The following is a 22,073-nucleotide window of genomic DNA, read 5'->3' on the forward strand; positions in this document are numbered from 1 at the left end:
CAGAACTTGGTATGCTTACATTGTATAAAAAAGAGGAAGAATGACAGAAATTAATTTTCCATATAAGTACAAAAAATATTTCCCGAAGAACACATAGTAGCTGGGGCACTGGAGTGGGAGAGGGACTTTTCACCATGTACCCTTTTGTACATTTGAATTTTGTGCTAAGTGATTGTACTGATATTACCTATTCAAAAAATAAATTAAAGAATTTTTGAAGAGAGAAAAAAAAAATAATGAAAGCTAGACCAGCCCAGAAAAGTTTCCTAGAAATAGCAAGATTTGAGATAGGGGTGGAAAATGACCATGATTTAGATTATATAAAGTCAAAGAGGAAATGTATCCCAGGAAGTAGGAGCAGTATAGGACAAAAAAAGTAAATATGAAGCAAAGCAAAGAAAAAATGTCTTCAAAATCAAGCTATACGTGGCAAGCAGTGAGAGATGCCATACTAATTTATCTGCTATTCCACTGTTCAGGAAGCTAATAAGGATGAAAATCCTTGCATTAGTTGGTTTTTAAGGCAAAATAACATGATCATGAATGTGATTTTTTAATGAATAATTTACTGGTGCTAGTTACATAAGCATGTTCAATTTGTGAAATTTCATCAAGCTGAGCACCTGGATTCATATACTTTTCTATCTGTATGTTATAGCAATAAAAAGAGACAGAGGGACATAGAGATAGATTTTAATCTGAAAGGTACGGATAAAATAGCTCGAAGAGAGGGGAAAAAATGAGACATAAGACAAATGAATAAGTCATAGCAATATATAAGTTGAAAAATGAGAATCTGTAATTGACACTATCAGTGAGAATTAAGAAGAAAGATCCTTGATGTGGTGTATAAATTTAGGGAACAAAAGAGAGACAGATGATCCAAAGACAACTTCAAGGCTTTAATAAGAAATGTTGACAATACCAACAGAATTGGAAGAATGAGAATACGGAGCTCCTTTAAAGAAAATATAAAAAAAGAGGTTTGGTAGAGTTACAGATGCCAGGATGAAAAAGAAGATATTCACAATACCAAATGTGAGAGGAAGATGTGAAAATTACAAAAAGTCATTATGGGAATTTGGGGATAAATTTGGTATAGTGAAGCAGTATCTCAGAAGCTCCTACCACCAGTAACTAATAAAAAGAACAAAAATTTGTTTTTAAGAAAAAGCAAAAATTCAAATATATTATCAGTAAATAGAGTAAATAGCAACATTATGCCACAACTTTCACAGCATGGTTTCAAAGAAAAGAAAGATGAATTTCTGATGCTCTAGGTACTATGGCAATGTGCCCAACACTACCCTAACTTCTAGAAGACTTTCTGAAGAGTCAGAGTTAACAAAATCCTGAGAATTCACACTGGATACTCCAATATGAAAAGAAGCAGGCAGAGTGAATAGGCCAACATAGGGACAGTCAAGAAAATATCTAAAGAGAGAAGCCTCTCTGCACCAGGACAGGACGTTACAAAATGAGCGCAGCCTCAGCCTGCCGTATTCCAAGCTCTGTGAAGAACTGGTGGATGAAATTAAATCCAGGAGTACAAGATGTTTAATGGAATTTCATAAGAGAAAGTAAGTTTCAGGGGCCCCAACAAGGTCAAACTCAGGCCCAGCCAGTATCTCCCTACCACCTCCATGTTCATACAACAAAGAAACCAAAATTAAAAGTAAAATGCAGGGGCGCCTGGGTGGCACAGCGGTTGAGCGTCTGCCTTCGGCTCAGGGTGTGATCCCGGCGTTATGGGATCGAGCCCCACATCAGGCTCCTCCGCTATGAGCCTGCTTCTTCCTCTCCCGCTCCCCCTGCTTGTGTTCCCTCTCTCGCTGGCTGTCTCTATCTCTGTTAAATAAATAAATAAAATCCTTAAAAAATAAAAATAAAAAATAAAATAAAAGTAAAATCCAGCTTCTGGTCCAGATAAGATGACAGAGACCATTTTTTCCCAGCTCCATCGCACAAAACACAACTATAAACACGAGAGAGAGCACAAGAGACAACCAAAGAAGAACTGTGAAAGGTGGCTAGAAGGCAACTTCCCTTGGCCCTAGGATTAGAAGAACAGCACAGAGGCCAGGGGTCTCATGTTCTCCTTACCCAACAGGAGGTCACTGAGACCCAGCTCTTCCCAACCTCCCACCTAGTAACAAAAGGCAGCCCATATATGTAGGTTAACTCCCCCAAGATCCAATAGGAGTCCCTCTGACGACAATCGGAGAGCCAGACGCCACCAAAAGAGAAATTATTTACAAGCCCCACCAAAAGTAAACAGCTAGGAGAAGCACTCTCTTTACCTGCTAGGCCTGAGAATCCCCTTTTCCACCAAGAGAAACTGAATGAGGCAAGAAGAACCAGCAACAGAGACCCAGCTATCAGGTCAGGAAACCTCTTTGTCCTCACAGGTCTGAGGACCTCCTTTCCCACCAGAGAGAGCAGAAGGCAGGCAGAACCAACAAAAGGAACCCAGCTGAAGCTGCTGCTCTCCAAGACGTTCCTCTCCTGCCCGCAGACATCAGGACAGGGAGGGGGCACAGTACGGAAATTCTACCTTAGCCCTTTTCTACCAATAGATATCTAGTAGCTCAGCCTAAGAAAAACATCCACTCTGTCAAGCAACACCTGCAGGAACCAGTGGGAGCCCTAGTTATATCAGACAAACGCAGCAAACCAAAATAACAGCACAAAGCCTCTGACAATTAACTGTCATTGAAACCACAGCCCATAAAAATAGGCCAACAGGTCTGCATGCTAACCCTGTTAAACAGAAGGACTTCCTGTGAATATAAAATACTGAAATAGACCCCAGGGTCTCCACATTAATAGATAAAATATCTAAGATTCAATTGAAAATCACCTCTCATACCAAGAACCAAGAAAAATCACAGCTTGAATGAGAAAAGACAATCAACTAATGCCAACACTGAGAAGAATTACATGTTGGAATTCTCTGAAAAGGATTTTAAATCAGCTATCTTAAAAATGTTTCATCAGTTATAAATTCTCTTAAAAACAAATGTAAAAATGGAAAATCTAAGCAAAGAAATAGAAGTTATAAAAATAACCAGATGGAAATTACAGAACTAAAATATGCAACAACAGGAATAAAAAACTCACTAGATAAGCTCAATAGCAGAGTGGCAATGAAGGAGGATACTATCAGTGAGTGAATATAAGGACAGAGCAAAAGAATTCAACCAGTCCAAACGACAGAAAACTGACAAAAAAAGAGTAAAGCCTTGGAGACCTGTGGGACGATAATAAAAGATCCAACATTTATATCATCTGAGTTCTGAGTTCTGGAAAGAGAGGAGAAAGAGATGGGGCTAAAAGATTATTCAAAGAAGTATGTCCTTCTTGGGGAATAGGCTAATATAAAGTTACAGAAATCAAGATGGTGTGATCTTTTTTTTTTTTTTAAGATTTTATTTATTTATTCGACAGAGAGACAGCCAGCGAGAGAGGGAACACAAGCAGGGGGAGTGGGAGAGGAAGAAGCAGGCTCATAGCAGAGGAGCCTGATGTGGGGCTCGATCCCATAACACTGGGATCACGCCCTGAGCCGAAGGCAGACGCTTAACCGCTATGCCACCCAGGCGCCCCAAGATGGTGTGATCTTGGTAGAGCATAAACAACAGATCAATGGAACCGAGTAGAGAACCCAGAAATAGATCCACACGAATATGCTCAACTGCTTCTTGACAAAGGTCCAAAAGCAATTCAGTGTTACTGGAGCGGCTGGATAGCTACGGGCCAAGAAAAAAAGACAGAGAGAGCAAGAGAGAAACAGAGAGACAATCTTGACCTAACACCTTATACAAAAATTAACTCAAAAGGATCATGAACTGGGGCACCAGGATGGCTCAGTTAGTTCAGCGTCTAACTCTTCTTTTTCTTTTTTTTTTTTTTTTTTTTAAGATTTTATTTATTTATTTATTTGACAGAGAAACAGGCAGCGAGAGAGGAAACACAAGCAGGGGCAGTGGGAGAGGAAGAAGCAAGCTCCCAGCAGAGGAGGGAGCCCGACGCAGGGCTCAATCCCAGGACTCTGAGATCACGCCCTGAGCCGAAGGCAGACACTTAACAACTGAGCCACCCAGGCGCCCCCAGTGCCTAACTCTTGATTTTGGCTCAGGTCATGATCTCAGGGTTATGAGATAAGCTTGTGCCGGGTATGGAGCCTGCTTAGGATTCTCTCTCTGCCTCTCCCTCTGCTCCTCCACACCCCCCCCAAACCAGCTCTGGGGTGTGTGTGTGTGTGTGTGTTTGTGCACGCATGCAAGCACACACTCTCTCTTTCTCGCTCTCAAAAAAACAAAAAGGACTGTAAACTGTAAATACAAATGTAAAACTTCTAGAAAAGAAAGAAGGATAACTACTGGATCTAAAGTTAGGCAAAGTTCTTAGACTTGACACAAAAACACAATCCATAAAAAAGAAAAATCAATAAATTGGGCCTCATCAAAATTAAAAATTTTGTGTGTGAAAGCCCATGTGAATAGGATAAAAAGACAAGCTACAGACTTTGAGAAAATATTTACACATGACATATCTGACAGAGCAGTATCTAAAATACAGTATTTAAAATACAGTATCTAAATGAAAACCAAAGATCCAACTAGAAAATGAGCAAAAGACATGAACAGACATTTCACAAAAAAGGATACAAAAATGGCAAATAAGCACACGAAAAGATATTCAACATAATTAGCCATCATGGAAATGCAATTAAAACTACAACGAGAGGGATGCCTGGCTGGCTCAGGGTGGAGCATGCAACTCTTGATCTCAGGGACATGAGTTCAAGCCCCGTGCTGGGCATGAAACCTACTTAAAAATAAATTAAAAAAAAAAAAAAGGGACACCTGGGTGACTCAGTGGATTAAGCATCTACCTTCAGCTCGGGTCATGATCCTGAGTCCCATATCAGGCTTCTTGCTCAGCAGGGAGCCTGTTTCTCCCTCTGCCTGCTGCTCCCCTTGCCTGTGTTCTCTCTCTCTCTCTGATAAATAGTAAATGGGGGGAGGGGAGTTCCAAGATGGCGTAGGAGCAGGAGACCTAAAGTTTGTCTGGTCCCAGGAATTCAGCTAGAGAGCTACCAAACCATTCTGAATACCAATGAACGCAACTGGAGAAGGAAGAAAAGAAGAGCAGAAACCCTATGAACAGAAAAGCGACCACTTTCTGCAAGGAGGAGAAAAGATGGCGGGGGAGTAGGGAACCCCTTTCTCAGCTGGAACACTGAGTCAAACTGGATATATACCAGACCATCCTGAACACCCACGGAATCAGCCTGAGACGCAGGAAGATACATCTGGATCTCTACAAATGAACATCTCCAGTGCTGAGTATTGAGGTACAAAGCAGGGAGCCATGAATCCACGCACAGATATCGGAAGATAAACGGAAGGGGGAGGGAGACTCCGTGCTCAGGCGCCGGGAAGCGGAAGCCACCTGCACGGGGGAGCGGCCGCACTCACGGACTGAGACCGTGAGCCTGGGAACGCACATGCGACCATACTGAAATTTGGAGCTCCAGAGCGCTCACTGGAACTAGACTGAAACTGAAAGCTCGGGAGCGAGCGCGTGACCAGACTGAAAACTGGAGCTCCAGAGAGCTCAGTGGAACTGGACTGTTGCCGGGAGCTCGGGAGGGCGTGCACAACCAGACAAAACAGGCGCTCCGGGGCGCGCACAAACCATATTGAAACAGGGAGCTCAGGAGCATGCGTGGGAACCGGGACGGCTGGCAGTGTTAGAAGCACAAAGGACAGACACGGGCCGGCCCTGGAAATGAGGGTTGGGAGAACGGCTGGGGGACACACAACCCAGGAAGCTGCAGGGTTTTTAGCAGCACTGACAGAAACAGAGTTAAAGAGGCCAAGAGAGCGCAGTGGAGAGTGGACTGCAATCTCTCTGTTCGGAGACAGAGGCTAGGATTCGGCCACTGTGGCTCTGACTCTCAGAAGAGTCACAGAAAACTGCCAGGGAAAGCCGCCAGAGAACAAAAGCCTGGAAATACCGGCTCCCATTGTACCCATCCCCATCCCCCCTCGCAGGGGACGGGGCAACTCTACCCAAACAGGGTTGCCTGAATATCAGCACGGCAGGCCCCTCGCCCAGAAGGCAGGCTGAAAAATCAAGAAGCCTACATCCCTAAGGTCCCTATAAAACAAGTGCACACTGCCTGGGTCCTGGTCAATAAATTGGGCTCTAGGTATCCCCACAACCTCTCCTCATCAGAATGACGAGGAGGAGAAATCCCCCCCGGCAAAGAAAAGATAATAAGTCTGTGGTCTCTGCCACAGAACTGATGGATATGGATATAACCAAATTGTCAGAAATGGAGTTCAGAGTAACAATGGTCAAGATGCTGTCTAGGCTTGAAAAAACTATTAATGAAAATATTAATGAGAATATAGAATCTCTAAGGGCAGAAATTAGAGCAAGTCTCACAGAAATTAAAAATGCTATGAATCAAATGCATTCTAAACTAGACACTCTGAGGGCCAGGGTAAATGAGGGAGAAGAACGAATTAGTGAATTGGAGGATGGGACGGTAGAAGAGAAAGTTAAAACAGAAACTTGGCTCAAAAAAATCCAATCTCAAGAATGTAGATTACGGGAAATTACTGACTCAATGAAACGTTCCAATGTCAGAATCATCGGCATCCCTAAGGGGGTGGAGAAAGAGACAGGTCTAGAAGAGATACTTGAACAAACTGTAGCTGAGAACTTCCCTAATCTGGCAAAGGAAACAAGCATTCGTGTCCAAGAAGCAGAGAGGACCCCTCCCAAGGCCAGTGAGAACAGACCTACACCATGTCACGTCATAGTGCAATTCGCAAATATTAGATTCAAGGATACAGTATTGAAAGCGGCCAGGGGGAAGAAAATCCTTACTACAAAGGGAAAAATATCAGAATAACGTCAGACCTGTCTACAGAGACCTGGAAGGCTAGGAAGGGTTGGCAGGGTATTTTCAAAGATCTATCTGAGAAGAATATGCAGCCAAGGATCCTTTATCCAGCAAGGCTGTCATTCAGAATGGATGGAGAGATAAGGACCTTCCAAGATCAGCAGAAACTGACCAAATTCGTAACCACCAAACCAGCCCTACATGAGATATTAAGGGGGGGTTCTATAAAAGTAAAAAGGCCCCAAGAGTAATAGAGAACAGAAATTTACATTCTATAGAAACAAAGACTTCACAGGCAACATGACATCATTAAAATCGTATCTCTCAATAATCACTTTCAATGTGAATGGCCTAAATGTGCCCATAAAACACCAAAGGGTTGCAGATTGGATAAAAAGACATGACCCACCCATTTGCTTTCTACAAGAGACTCATTTTGAACCTAAAGATATATCCCTACTGAAAGTGAAGGGATGGAAAACCATCTTTCATGCCAATGGACCTCAAAAGAAAGCTGGGGTAGCAATTCTCATATCAGACAGACTGGATTTTAAACTAAAGACTGTAGTTAGAGATACAGAAGGACACTATATTATTCTTAAAGGATGTATCCAACAAGTGGATATGACAGTTATAAATATCTATGCCCTCAACAGGGGAGCAGCTAGATACACAAGCCAACTCTTAACCAGAATAGAGATGTATAGATAATAATACGTTAATAGTAGAGGACCTCAACACTCCACTCTCAGCAATAGACAGATCACCTAAGCAGAAAATCAACAAAGAACCAAGAGCTTTGAATGACATACTGGACCAGATGGACCTCATAGATATATATAGAACACTACACCCCAGAACAACGGAATACTCATTTTTTTCAAATGCACAAGGAACGTTCTCCAGAATAGACCATATACTGGGTCACAAAACAGGACTCAACCAATACCAAAACACTGAGATTATTCCCTGCATATTCTCAGACCACAATGCTTTGAAACTGGAACTCAATCACGAGGAAAAATTTGGAAGAAACTCAAACACATGGAAACTAAGAAACATCCTGCCCAAGAATGACTGGGTAAACCAGGGAATTAAAAAGGAGATTAAGCAATGTTTGGAGACCAATTAGAATGAAAACACGTTGGTACGAAACCTATGGGACACCACAAAGGCAGTCCTAAGGGGAAAATACATAGCCATCCAAGCCTCACTCAAAGGAATAGAAAAATCTAAAATGCAGTTTTTATATTCTCACCTCAAGAAACTGGAGCTGGGACAGAAGAAAAGGCCTAACCCACGCATGAAAAGGCAGATGATCAAGATTAGATCAGAAATCAATGAATTAGAAACCAGGAGCACAGTAGAGCAGATCAACAGAACCAGAAGCTGGTTCTTTGAAAGAATAAATAAGTCGATAAGCCACTGGCCAGACTTATTCAAAAGAACAGAGAAAGGACCCAAATTAATAAAATTATGAATGAAAGGAGAGAGATCACGACCAACACCAATAAAATAGGAAGGATCATCAGAAACTTTTATCAACAGCTTTATGCCAATAAATTAAACAACCTGGAAGAGATGGATGACTTCCTGGAAACCTATAAACTACCAAGACTGAAACAGGAAGAAATTGATTATTTAACCAAACTGATTAATTATGAACAGATTGAAGCAGTGATCAAAAACCTCCCCAAAAACAAGAGTCCAGGGCCTGACGGCTTCCCCGGAGAATTCTACCAAACATTCAAAGAAGAAATAATACCTACTCTCCTGAAGCTGTTTCAAAAAATAGAAACAGAAGGAAAACTACCAAACTCATTCAATTAGGCCAGTATTACCTTGATCCCCAAACCAGGTAAAGACCCCATCAAAAAGGAGAATTACAGACCGATTTCCCTGACGAATATGGACACCAAAATTCTCAACAAGATCCTAGCTTATAGGATCCAACAGTATATTAAAAGGATTATCCATCAAGACCAAGTGGGATTCATCCCTGGGATGCAATGGTGGTTCAACATTTGCAAATCGATCAGTGTGATAGATCATATCAACAAGAAAAGAGTCAAGAACCATATGGTCCTCTCAATTGATGCAGAAAAAGCATATGACAAAATACAGCATCCTTTCCTGATTAAAACCCTTCAGAGGGTAGGGATAGAGGGTACATTCCTCAATTTCATAAAAAACCATCTATGAATAAAGCCTACGGCGAATATCATTCTCAATGGGGAAAAGCTAAAAGCCTTTCCCTTAAGATCAGGAACACGACAAGGATGCCCACTCTGGCCATTATTATTCAACATAGTACTAGAAGTCCTTGCAACAGCAATCAGACAACAAAAAGGGATAAAAGGTATTCGAGTCGGCAAAGAAGAAGTCAAACTGTCTCTCTTCACAGATGACATGATACTCTATATAGAAAACCCAAAAGACTCCACCCCCAAACTACTAGAACTTATAGAGCAATTCAGTAATGTGGCGGGATACAAAATCAATGCTCAGAAATCAGTTGCATTTCTATAACGAACAATGAGACTTGAAGAAAGAGAAATTAGGAATCCATTCCATTTACGATAGCACCAAAAATCAACATTATCCCGAATTAACCAAGACGTAGGACCTATATTTAGAAACTACAAATCACTTTTTGAAAAAGACATTGAAGAAGACACAAAAACATGGAAAAATATTCCATGCCTTGGATCGGAAGAATAAACATAATTAAAAGCTATGCTCCAGAGCAACTACACTTTCTGTATCCCATCAAAATACCAATGACATTCTTAAAGAACTGGAACAAACAGCCTTAATTGTAATCCAGAAAGGCCCCGAATCACCAAGGAACTGTTAAAAGGAAAACAGCTGCAAGTCTGATTTCGTATGCTACAAAGCTGTGATCACAAAGCAGCATGGTACTGGCACAAAAACAGACACATAGACCAATGGAACAGAATAGAGAACCGCAGAAATGGACCTCGGCACTTTGGGCAACTAATCTGACAAAGCAGGGAAAAACATCCAGTGGAAAAAGACAGTCTCTTCCATAATAGTGCTAAAAATGAGACAGCACATGTGGTAACTGACTTTATCACACCATACATAAAGATAAACTCTAATGAGAGACCCCTGCGTGTATAGGAATCCATCAAAATCATAGAGGAGAACATCGGCTGCAACCTGACATCGGCCACAGCAACTTTTTTCATGACACATCTCCAAAGGCAAGAGAAACAAGAAAAAATGAACTTGTGGGACTTGATCAAGATAAAAAGCTTCTGCACAGCCAAGGAAACAGTCAAAAAAACTAAGAGGCAGCCCACGGAATGGGAGAAGATATTTGCAAATGACACTACAGATAAAAGACTGGTATCCAAGATCTACAAAGAACTTCTCAAACTCAATACATGAGAAACAAATAAACAAATCAAAAAATGGGCAGAAGATATGAACAGACACTTTTCCAATGAAGACATACAAATGGCTAACAGACACATGAAAAAATGTTCAAAATCATTAGCCATCAGGGAAATTCAAATCAAAACCACTTTGAGATACCACCTTACGCCAGTTAGAATGGCAAAAATTGACAAGGCAGGAAACAACAAATGTTGGAGAGGATGTGGAGAAAGGGGAACCGTCTTACACTGTTGGTGGGAATGCAAGTTGGTACAGCCACTGTGGAAAACAGTGTGGAGGTCCCTTAAAAAGTTAAAACTTGAGCTATCCTATGATCCAGCCATTGCACTACTGGGTATTTATCCCAAAGATACAGACGTAGTGAAGAGAAGGGCCATATGAGCCCCAATGTTCATAGCAGCACTGTCCACAATAGCTAAATCGTGGAAGGAGCGGAGATGCACTTCAACAGATGACTGGATTAAGAAGATGTGGTCTACATATACAACGGAATATTACTCAGCCATCAGAAATAACGATTACACAACATTTGCAGCAACATGGACGGGACTGGAGGAGATTATGCTAAGTGAAATAAGTCAAGCAGAGAAAGACTATTATCATATGGTTTCACTCATTTATGGAACATAAGAAATAGGAAGATGGGTAGGAGAAGGAAGGGAAGAATGAAGGGGGAGTAAACAGAAGGGGGAATGAACCATGAGAGACTGTGGACTCTGGGAAACAAACTGAGGGCTTCAGAGGGGAGGGGGGTGGGGGACTGGGATAGGCTGGTGATGGGTATTAAGTAGGGCGCGTATTGCATGGTGCACTGGGTGTTATACGCAAATAATGGATCATGGAACACTGCATCAAAAACTGGAGATGTACTGTATGGTGAATCATAAAATAAAATAAAAATTATTAAAAAAAAAAGAACAGCTACTAAATAAATAAATAAATAAATAAAATTATTAAAAAGCTACAATGAGATATCAGTACACACTTAACAGAATGGCTAAAATAAAAAAAAAAAAGAACAGCTACTAAATAAATAAATAAATAAATAAAATTATTAAAAAGCTACAATGAGATATCAGTACACACTTAACAGAATGGCTAAAATAAAATATGATGACAAAACCAAATGGTTGCGGGAATATGGAAAAAACTGGATCCCTCATCTGTTGCTGCTCAGAAAATAAAATGGTAACATCCATTCTGGTTTCTGATAAAACTAAACATTCAACTACATTATGACCCAGAATTGCAGTCTTGGACATTTATGCCAGTTAAATGAAAACATATCTTCATACAAAAAGTTAAACACAAATGTTCATAGCAGATTTTTTTCATAATAGCCAAAAACTGGAATCAGCCCAGAGATCCTTCAATGAGTGAGTACATACCATGGAATTCTACCCACAGTAAAAAGGAACAAACTATCGAGATAGGCAACTACTTGGATCAATCTCCAAGAATCCTGCTGAATGAAAAAAGCCAATCCCAAAAAGTTACACACTGCATGATTCCATTTATATAACATTCTTGAAATGACAAAATTTTGGAAAAAGGACAGAATAAGGGTTGCCAGGGTTTAGGGCTTGCAGAACAGAGGAGGGAAGCGAGTGTGGTTTTAAAAGGGTAACTCCAGGGATTCTATTGTATTGGAACTGTTTGATACTTTGATGATAGTAGTGGATACATGAGCCTAGACTGGTAGTAAAATTTTATAGGACTTAATATACACACAACAAATGAATACATTTACAACCCAGTACAATTAAAATTCATATTTCTATAAATAACACTGGTGGAATGTGTTGATGTTAATATACTGGTCATTTTATATATAGTTTTGCAAAATGTTATCATTGGGGGAAACTGAACAAAATATACCAGGGATTATTATTTCATACAACTCCATGTTAGTCTACAATTACCTCAAGAGAAATTCCAATTTGAAAAAAGTTATGCCCAGATCTCAAACTACAGCTCAGAGGAAGAACATGTGGAGAGGGCATCACAAATTCAGCTACATTCTTCCAGAAATAATAGGAAAGAGTTGCCTATGTTAGCCCTATGGAAGATGAAAAAAAAATGGCAAGGAAAACATACAGTTATGCTGTAGCCAAAAATTACAGAGAGAGACAGAGACACAGAATGGGTCAGAGGGGTTACTATATCATAGACTGATTTATAATGTAAGTTCCAGTCAGTCAGGGAAGTACTGTGCTCTGTTCCCCCAGTATAGCTCCAGGGCTTAAAACTGTGCTTTGCATAGAGCTGCAATAAATATCTGTTAAATGAATTAGCTACACAGCCACACAGCACTCCACATGCATTCTTTTGTGCCCCACAGTCCCTACTTCAGAGTTTTCATTCTTTAGGCTACTTAATAACACTACGTATTAATTTTACAACCCTAACCTACAGGTTCAAATTTCAACTCCTCTGCCTGATAATCAACACTGGCCCAAGACAACCTTCCACCCTCAGCAACAGTACCACCCCTTACTTCTTCTTATGGTTCCTTAAATGTCCGTGTCTTTGCAGATGTTCCTTCAATCTAAATGCTTTTCCTCCTTTGTCTGCCTGAAGAATTATCAACAGCTCAACTTTAAAGTAGTATTCTATGTGAAGGCTTCTCTGACTATCCCCCACAATCATAACCACCCAGGCCAACTTAGGTGTTCCCTTTTCTCAGATCTCAGGCATCACGTAAGTATCTATGATTAATATAACAATTCTCATGGTATATGTTAGCTATTTCTTAAATATATTTCTCCCTTTAAACTCTGAAATATCACAAATTTTTCATCTTTACAACCCTGAGGCTTAAGTTACTACCCAGGATACAGTAGGCATTCAATTTACTGCAAATAATTGCAAGAGCGAACTCACTTTTTAAAAGATTTGTAAATGAAATTTTAAAATAAAAATAGCTACAATTGAGTAGACAGTAAGCACAAATCAGACAGGAATAGTATTATACAAAAATGCATATGTGTTATTAGCAAAGATGTCTACTTTCAAATAGCATCTTTTAAAAGTGAAAATAATGAAACTAATGAACTATTGACTATTTAGATTTATTTAAATTTGTTTTATTCAGCTTATTAAGAATCAAGTGAGTTATGCTCAGTTTTCAATTCAGCAGTTATTAAAAACTTTAAAATAGGGGCGCCTGGGTGGCACAGTGGTTAAGTGTCTGCCTTCGGCTCAGGGCGTGATCCTGGCGTTGTGGGATCGAGCCCCACATCAGGCTCCTCCGCTATGAGCCTGCTTCTTCCTCTCTCACTTCCCTTGCTTGTGTTCCCTCTCTCGCTGGCTGTCTCTATCTCTGTCAAATAAATAAATAAAATCTTTAAAAAAATAAATAAATAAATAAAAAATAAAAACTTTAAAATAACCATAAAAATTGCTATATTTTCAAAAATTAGAAGTTCATGTTGTATAAAAGAAATCTATATACTTTTAAACAAAAATGGAATTTAATAAATAGCAAAATATAAGACAGATAACTAGTTTTCTTAATAAGGTGACAGAATTCCCATGATATTTCTTGTAAGTATAAGGGTATATGCAAGTATTTATTCTAAAATGCCCCCTGTTTTTCAACTTTTGGCTCCACAACTAGCAACTTTTACATTCTCTGGGACTACAGACATAAATATTGTTTTTATAGAGCATAAAGAAAGTTTAATCTGTATTGAATATTCTCTTTCAAGTAAGGGTGATTTACTTTAACACAGATGATGTCTTGTGGTCAAAAATATCTATTTAGTTATTTCCTTTAACATTGACAAAGAGATTCAAATATACCACGAAGGTATGCTAATTTTTAAAAATCTGTAAATAAGTGAACAAAAACTGTGTGATAGAAATAGGAAATATTTCATTCTTTCCCCAAGAGATATTTTCAGAAGCTGGCAAGAAATTCAACTGAGTCTGAATTTACAGTCCTTGACTAATAAAACCCAACAGAATCAGTTTATGGTTCAAATTACTAGTATATGTTTGTTCATTGATAAAGACTATAAAATCATTTATCAGCTAAAGTACAAATATAATTATCTCATGGTATTTCTTACCTTTCATATGCTTCAATACTGACAGAAATCAGAAACAGTGACTCTATTTGAACAAAATATTAAGCTGCCTGCAGCAAGACAGAAACAAAGTCACAAAAAGCCACCAAGTACGCAAGTAATAACCAAGATTACAAACCAAAAAACTATCAACCATATCAATACAAAGTGAGGTGTTTTTTTCATAAACAGTTAAAGAGGCAGGAATGAACAGTCACCAGAGTTTAACTATAAAGACAACATCATTCATTACCAGTTAATATATGCTGACCTTGGCCACCTTACAGATTCAGTATTTAAAACTCCTCTCATGCTTTATTTGAAAGTGTTGCTTTTAGCTTAATTTAAAATAAAAGTTAATTCAACTGAAACAGCACTGGACTGTCCAGCCAGCCTACTGGATCAACATTAATGGATGATAATATTCCACTAAGAAGGAACACTATATAATCCATAAACAAATGAACAATTTGTTTTTGAATGAACTGTTTTTTAATTTTAAAAATGTATTTGAAGTACTGACATTTAAAATTATTTGGGGAGAGCAGAATTATTAACAGAATGTTTTTCTTTGTTTTAAAATATTAATATAAATCAACAAGTATTTATTGAGTAACCACGGGAGATACTGTTAGGGGTACAAAGATATATAAAATTTGGATTACGCCATCAAACATTTACAGTGTGTTAAGAATAAACAGACAACTTCATAGGTAACAATGATTCAATTCATTCAATATTTATTCAGCCACATGTATTGAACATCTATGTGTCAGGTATATTTCTCAGTACCAGGAATATCAAGACCCATAAGATTATAGTCCCTAGTCTCAAAAGCCCACAACTTATTATGGGTAACAAACATGGAAACAAACAAATGCAATATAATTCAACAGGTTCACAAATACAAATGTGTTATAAACTCCGCAGAAACACAGAAGCAGCATGCATATTTCTAGAGGCCATCAAGGAAGGCTTCACAGAATATAAAAGCATGAGGTATAAAGTGCTACAAAGACACAGAGAAAGGAAAGAGCACAGCCGAGAAAGGGAGCTTAAAAAGTCTTTATTAAGAAGAGAACATCACATCACAATATATACATGCATTATATAGAGCACCTGAAACACACGTGTTATATGTCAATTATACCTCAAGGAAGCTGGAAAGCATTTTTTTAATTAAAAAGAGAGAGAGAGAGAGAGAGAGAACATCTCCAACAAGCCTTGAGGATACTTATGAAAAGAGCACACGCACATGGGTCTATCTGCAAATGTGCATGCAGGAGGTGGCTTTGGAAACACAATCCTGGTTTGAAATGCTAACTCTACCATTTAATAGCTGTATAACTGCATTTTAATTAACCTCTGGAAACCCAATTTTCTTATCTTTAAAATTGGGATAGTAATACCTACTTTGCAGGGTTGTTAATGAAGGTTAGATGAGATAAAGTATATAATGTGCCTGGCTTTGGAGAGACTTATTAAAAAGTAATCATTATTAATAAAGCATGAGAGAGACAGCATCCACAAGGACAAGATATGGAAGAGCAAGTGAGGAAGGAGGGTTACTTTCCAAGTAGAAGTATAAATATAAGCAAGGTTACACAGGTAGGAAAATGCAGGACATGTTGGTGAAACATCGTTAATCTGAAAGAAAACAGGTTAAAAAGATTAAGGTTAAAGAAAAGGTTAAAAAGATTAAGTATGGCCACAATGCAAACTACCTTATATGGTCTAAATTCTAGACATATAACCATAATCTAGATACCTCTTAATCTTTTACTCTTCCTAAGTGATCAATTATTATAAAAGAGCTCAGTGTTCCAATTAAGGTCAAACAATTTTTGTCCCTTCAAAGAGAGGTGCAATACAGGGAGAAGTCAAAAAATAATTTCAAAATCCATATGTATACTTTCAAATAGGTTCATTAAAGACATACAGTAGCAGAATGGCAACCATGAAGGTTTCATAAATTATAATCCAAATGAACTAAACCAAAGCCAGTTTCTACCCTGCAATGATACAGCCTCTCAGAGAACCTGGATTAGACAAACCTTGTGCTACTGCTTAGTACATGGAGGAAACTCAGTTCCACTCTTGGCTTCTTTTTATAATTCAGTCTTCTCCCAAAAGGCAAGGCCTAATCCCCACTACTTCTGCTCTATTCTTTCGCTAAAGTCATGTCTTTCCAAATTGTTCTAGAATTCCATTCAGTTTGTAAATAAATTTTCCTAAATCTCTACCCTTCAACTGCTTATTCTATCTGAAACCTGGATCCCCAGAAACATGGTGCTCACAGGTAGAGGCTACACCTTCCCTATGTGGTACCACCCATAGCCATGGGGCTGAGGGGGCGGAAAGATGGGTAACATTATCCTGATTCCTTAGTGCCACGTCCAAATTACTGCTCTTCCAATCTCATTGAAAAGTCTCTTTTTATTCAACTTTACCAAGTCCTACCCCACCTAGCTTTGTTGTCTCCAAATCTTTTTTTCAGTTTCCACTTACCCCCAAATCTTATTCTCTAACCCAATTCTTATCTTCATCCATGGAGATTTTAACCTCTATAATCTTTCTCCAAAGATCCAGTCAATCCAACTTCATTTCAAACATCCACTGCTATTGCCCAGAGCCTACATCCTGAACTGTTTCATCTCTGCAACGGTAAAGTTTAATATTCTAGCTTTAGGCCATAACCTACTATGTACCATCTCTCTGGTACAGTTAACTGTTACTACACATATTCTTCAACCTCAAAAAGACCTCCAGCCATCCACTAACTAAGCTATAGTCTCTAAAATTCATCAGGACCCCCATATTCTCTCTTTTAGGGTGATGCCACTGATCATCCAGAACTGGGATATTTTTAACAGTAAAATGGGGTGCTACTCTTTATTATTCTAGGACAACAGATATAAACCTGGACTGTCCCAGGCAAACTGGGACATGTAACCCCCCTACTTCTTTCCCTACACTTACTAAATTAACTGACTTCCCCTGACCTTCTTTCTATTGCATTTGTCCTAACAATCTTCAGCTTCAATCTTCATTTCCTCTAGCCATTTTTTAAAAAAGCTTAGCTAATCAGTACTTCAGGATTGTGTTCATATTGCCTCCTCCAGGCAGGCTTCTTTGTTATCATAGAACTCAGTAATGACAGTGTGTCCTATTCATGACTGTATCTTCCTGGAATCTGTCATTTTGCACTAGGTCTCAGTAAAAGTTTTCCATTCATTCATTCATCCAATAAGTATTTATTCAATGTCTACAATATGCCAGGTGAGATCCTGGGTCCACAGATATAAAAAAAAAATACTGGTCACAGCCTCAGGAAGCTTATTAAGGAAAAGCAGTTTGAACACATCACAATAATTGCTATAAGGAATCCCTACACAAAATGTAGTAGAGGCACAGAGTATAATCTAAGCCTGGCCAGAACAAAAAGAAGTGAAAGGCTTCACAGACCTCCCTAAACCACCATGAGTAGTCCCTTCCTCACTGATGCTTCCTTCTATCCTCTCAACCAAAATATGACTCTCCCTCTTTAAAAATGCTGCTTAAATGTTACCTCCTACTGCTTCCCCCCAAAACACCACTTGTTCCTAAATGCCATGTAACACTTAAAGAAAACCAACCAAATCTGTAAAACTCGAAGGCAAGCAAGGAAAGAAGGAGAACACTCACTGAAGATCAGCTCTACCCAAGTACCAGAGTGAGCGGGTACTTAATCTCTCCTCACTGCCTAGCTCTGGCTGTCTCTACCAAAGTGCTTGTTTATCATTTGCATTTTAATCTGCTTCCTGCTTGAAACTGTGCATTTTTCAAAGATAAAACCTTAGACTGCTACTGCTTTATAATGTCCATGGCGACTAGATATACATTCCTAGGGATAACCAACTGGTTAGAAGGTGGGGATGGGGGGGGGCGCCTGGGTGGCACAGCGGTTAAGCGTCTGCCTTCGGCTCAGGGCGTGATCCTGGCGTTATGGGATCGAGCCCCACATCAGGCTTCTCCACTAGGAGCCTGCTCCTTCCTCTCCCACTCCCCCTGCTTGTGTTCCCTCTCTCTCTGGCTGTCTCTGTCTCTGTCAAATAAATAAATAAAATCTTTAAAAAAAAAAAAAAAAGGTGGGGATGGGTAATGGTGGGTAGTGGAGGAACTCCTTCAGACTTCTGTCGTTTTAAATCAATTTCAATCACTGACTAGTGTCAGTGGATTAAATACAACATAGATCTCCTAGTTTTCTTACCCTTAACTTAATGCAACCAAATGTAAAAACCTCAGCCAATGTCTACTTCATGTTGGAATGATGGTTTAAAAAAAAAAAAAAAAAAAAAAAAGCTTGGAATAAACAATTTTATCTCCAGCAACCTCAGAGAAATGGAAGGAAAGAAGCAAATTGCAATTAAGTTTTGGATGAATAATGTTCTAAGAAACCAGTCAATTCCCAAGAGACACATTAAGTATACACAAACTGCATCTCTTAAAGAAAATATAAATCATGAAAAACAAAAAAAGAGGGGCTGTTCAAAATTAAAAGAAAATAAAGAGACATAAAAATCAAATGCAATGCATGAAACCTGATTGAATCCTGGATCCAAATATCTCAAGAAAAAATTTCAGGGACAATTGGGGAGATCTGAATAGGGACCATTAATTAAAGCTATTCTTAAATTAATGTCAATTTTCCTTTATGTGATATTGATATTATGACCATGCAGGAAATTGTCCATTTCTTAGGATATGCATGGTAAAAACTTGATATTATCATAATCTCTTTAATATAGTTTCAAATAATTTTAAAAATATATAAATAGTCACCTGGGTGACTCAGTGGGTTAAGTGACTGGCTCTTGATTTTGACTCAGGTCACGATCTCAGGGTCCTGGGATCCAGCCCAGAGTCGGACTCCACCTCACTGCAGAGTCTGCTTGAGATCCTCTCCCTTTGCCCTTCCCCCCACTTGCGCATGTCATCTCTCTCTAAATAAATAAATCTTTAAAATACATATATGTATAATATATATAAATCTTTAAAATATGTATACACACACACACACACACACATATATATATATATATGAAGAGAAAATGTGGCAAAATGTGAACAGTGAGTGAATACAGATAAAAGGTAATATGGGTGTTCACTGTCCGATATTTTCCATTGTTCCACAGCACTGAACATCATCATAATGAGATGTTAAAGGGATGGGAAGATAGAAAGCATGATAGGAGGCCAGCTGGAACGAAACATGAGGAGTGCAAGCAGCACTAGTCTCAGCAAAAGTGAAAGTCAGCTGTGTGATTCTGGACAGGTCACAGAACCTCTCTAAGTCTCAGCTGAAAGAGGAGGAAATAGATGACTTCAAGGTCCTTCCATCTACAAATTTCCATTATTCTACTACTTCTTCTCTTCTCTAAAACCCAAAAGATAACTATATGCAAAGAGGAAAAATACACTGGACTATTATAAGGATAAAATATTTAAAACAGCTAGCCAAATGCCTGTCACATGGAACATAAACAATAAATAGTAATTCCTCTCTTTTGAGAAAATATCTTTAAAATTCTTCATTAAAAAAAAAAAAGAAAGGAAATTAGGACTACTAATTAACTTAAAAGAAATAAGTAACATAGAATTGGAAAGATTTATTTTAATATCTGTTCAATTTCAGTTTGCACCTAAAATATCTATCCTAAAAGGCAGAATATAAATATACTCTGATGAAGCTACAAAAAGAAAAACCATAATAAATGAACCTCCTAAGAGCTCAGACAAGCTGCATGCTTTCGAGTGAACACAGTATGAAACACATCTAATGATAGGATGCTCCAGAAGCTGCAAAACAAAACAATAAAATTATATATCAGAATTTTGGGTAACAGTTTGGGAATATTTCAGATCAGCTTAAAAATTTTAAAGACATCTCTTTTAAAAACAGAACAGGGGAGAAGGCTTAAAATTCAATATCAAAGTAGGGTCCCCTGGGTGGCTCCGTTGGTTCAGTGTCGGACCTTTGGTCTCAGCTCAGGTATGATCTCAGGGTCATGTGATCAAACCCCACATTTGGCTGCACACTCATCTCAGAGTCTGCTTGAGGTTTTCTGTCCCTCTCCCTCTGCCCCCTTCCCCGTTCCTCTTGCTCACACACACACACAAGCGCGCACTCTCTTTCTCAGAAATAAAATCTTTTTAAAAAACTCAATACAAAGTATAGCCAATTATTTTCACTTCCAAGAAGATTCTGAAGTCAAATGAAATTAAATTCATAATTAATTAAAAGTCATATAAATTAAAAGGCGCCACACAAGGAATATAGTCAATGGTATTATAACAGCATTTGTGTGGTGACAGATGGTAGTAGCTACACTTGTGCTGGGCATAGCATAATGTATAAACTTGTTGAATCATTCTGTTGTACACCGGAAACTGATGTAACATTGTGTGTCAACTACATTCGAATAAACAAAAATTAATAAAATAAAAATAAAAACAAAAAGTCATAAAAATTAAATTTTAGGGGAAAAAGCAAAACAAAGTACTAACCAGAACATATTACAAATTTGCTAGATGGTTTTATTTCCAGCACTAACATTATTTCCAACATTATAATTAATTTCCCTTTCGGTGAAATAACCAATCTTTGACATAATGGGAAAGACAGTTGTCTAAAAGGTTTCTGGGCATGATGCCAGCATCCACCCAGTTGATCAAAACCCAAAAAACTTGGAGTCATCCTTGAGAATGTTCTGTTTCCATACCCAAACTATTCAAAGTCCCATATTCTCATTCAGATACATTCCATATCCATCCCTCTGTCTCACGTTGCTAGCACCTTCTCAGACCACCACTATCTCACCTCCGCTCCTAAAACTGCCAGCTTTCAGTTTCACCCCGTCAGTCCATTCCTTACACTGCAGCTCAAATGATGATATCATTTAGAATAAAATACAAGCTTCCTACCAAACCCTTCAAAGCCCGGCATATTTCTGTAAACTCTTCCTACCCATCTCTGCCTCTCTCACTCAGTCAGCCACACTGGGATTTTTTTCTATTCCTCAAACTCACCAAACTTTCCTGCTCCAAAGTCTTTGTACCCACTATTCCTTCTTTCCCTCTACCACCTCCAGCTTTATTAAAATATTTTTGACATATAACATGTGTAAGTTTTAAGGTGTACAATGTGATGACTGGATCTACGCACATATTACAAAATGATTACTCCAATAAAGTTAGTTAACATTTTCATCTCTTCATGTAATTATAATTGTGTGTGTGTGAGTACAGTGATAACATTTAAGATCTACTCTCTTAACAAATTTCAAGTATATAATACAGTATTGTTAATTATAGACACCAAGTTGGGCATCAGATCCCCAGATATTATTTATCTTACAGCTGAGAGTCTGTACCATTTAACCAGCATCTCCCCATTTCCCTTACTCCTCAGCTCCTGGCAACCACCACTCTACCATCTACTTCTATGAGTTGGACTTTTTAAGATTTCACATATAAGTAAGAACATATAATAGTTGTCTTTCTCTGACTTATTTCACTCCACTATTCCTTCTAATGAGAATGCTTTCCCCACCAAAAATAACACACACACACACACACACACACACACACACACACACCACCTACTCCTGAAATAGTTC

General features: G+C 38.6%; 1 protein-coding gene across 5 annotated transcripts in view; it reads right to left on the reverse strand.

Annotated features, from left to right (window-relative positions):
• FER (FER tyrosine kinase) overlaps window positions 1-22,073 on the reverse strand; it is a 424,607-nt gene that overhangs the window by 383,333 nt on the left and 19,201 nt on the right. The window contains exon 3 of one of the 5 annotated variants that reach the window (XM_040621986.1): window positions 14,419-14,486. The exons of 3 other annotated variants lie outside the window; for them this stretch is intronic. The gene's annotated coding sequence lies outside the window, so the exon portion shown is untranslated. Of the gene's footprint in view, window positions 1-2,300; window positions 2,780-14,418; window positions 14,487-22,073 lie in introns of those variants that run through there. One more of the 5 variants, XM_040621987.1, reaches the window with a different exon arrangement.

This window comes from Ursus maritimus, unplaced genomic scaffold, assembly GCF_017311325.1.
Source record: "Ursus maritimus isolate PB19 unplaced genomic scaffold, ASM1731132v1 scaffold_5, whole genome shotgun sequence".
Classification (NCBI taxonomy): Eukaryota; Metazoa; Chordata; class Mammalia; order Carnivora; family Ursidae; genus Ursus; species Ursus maritimus.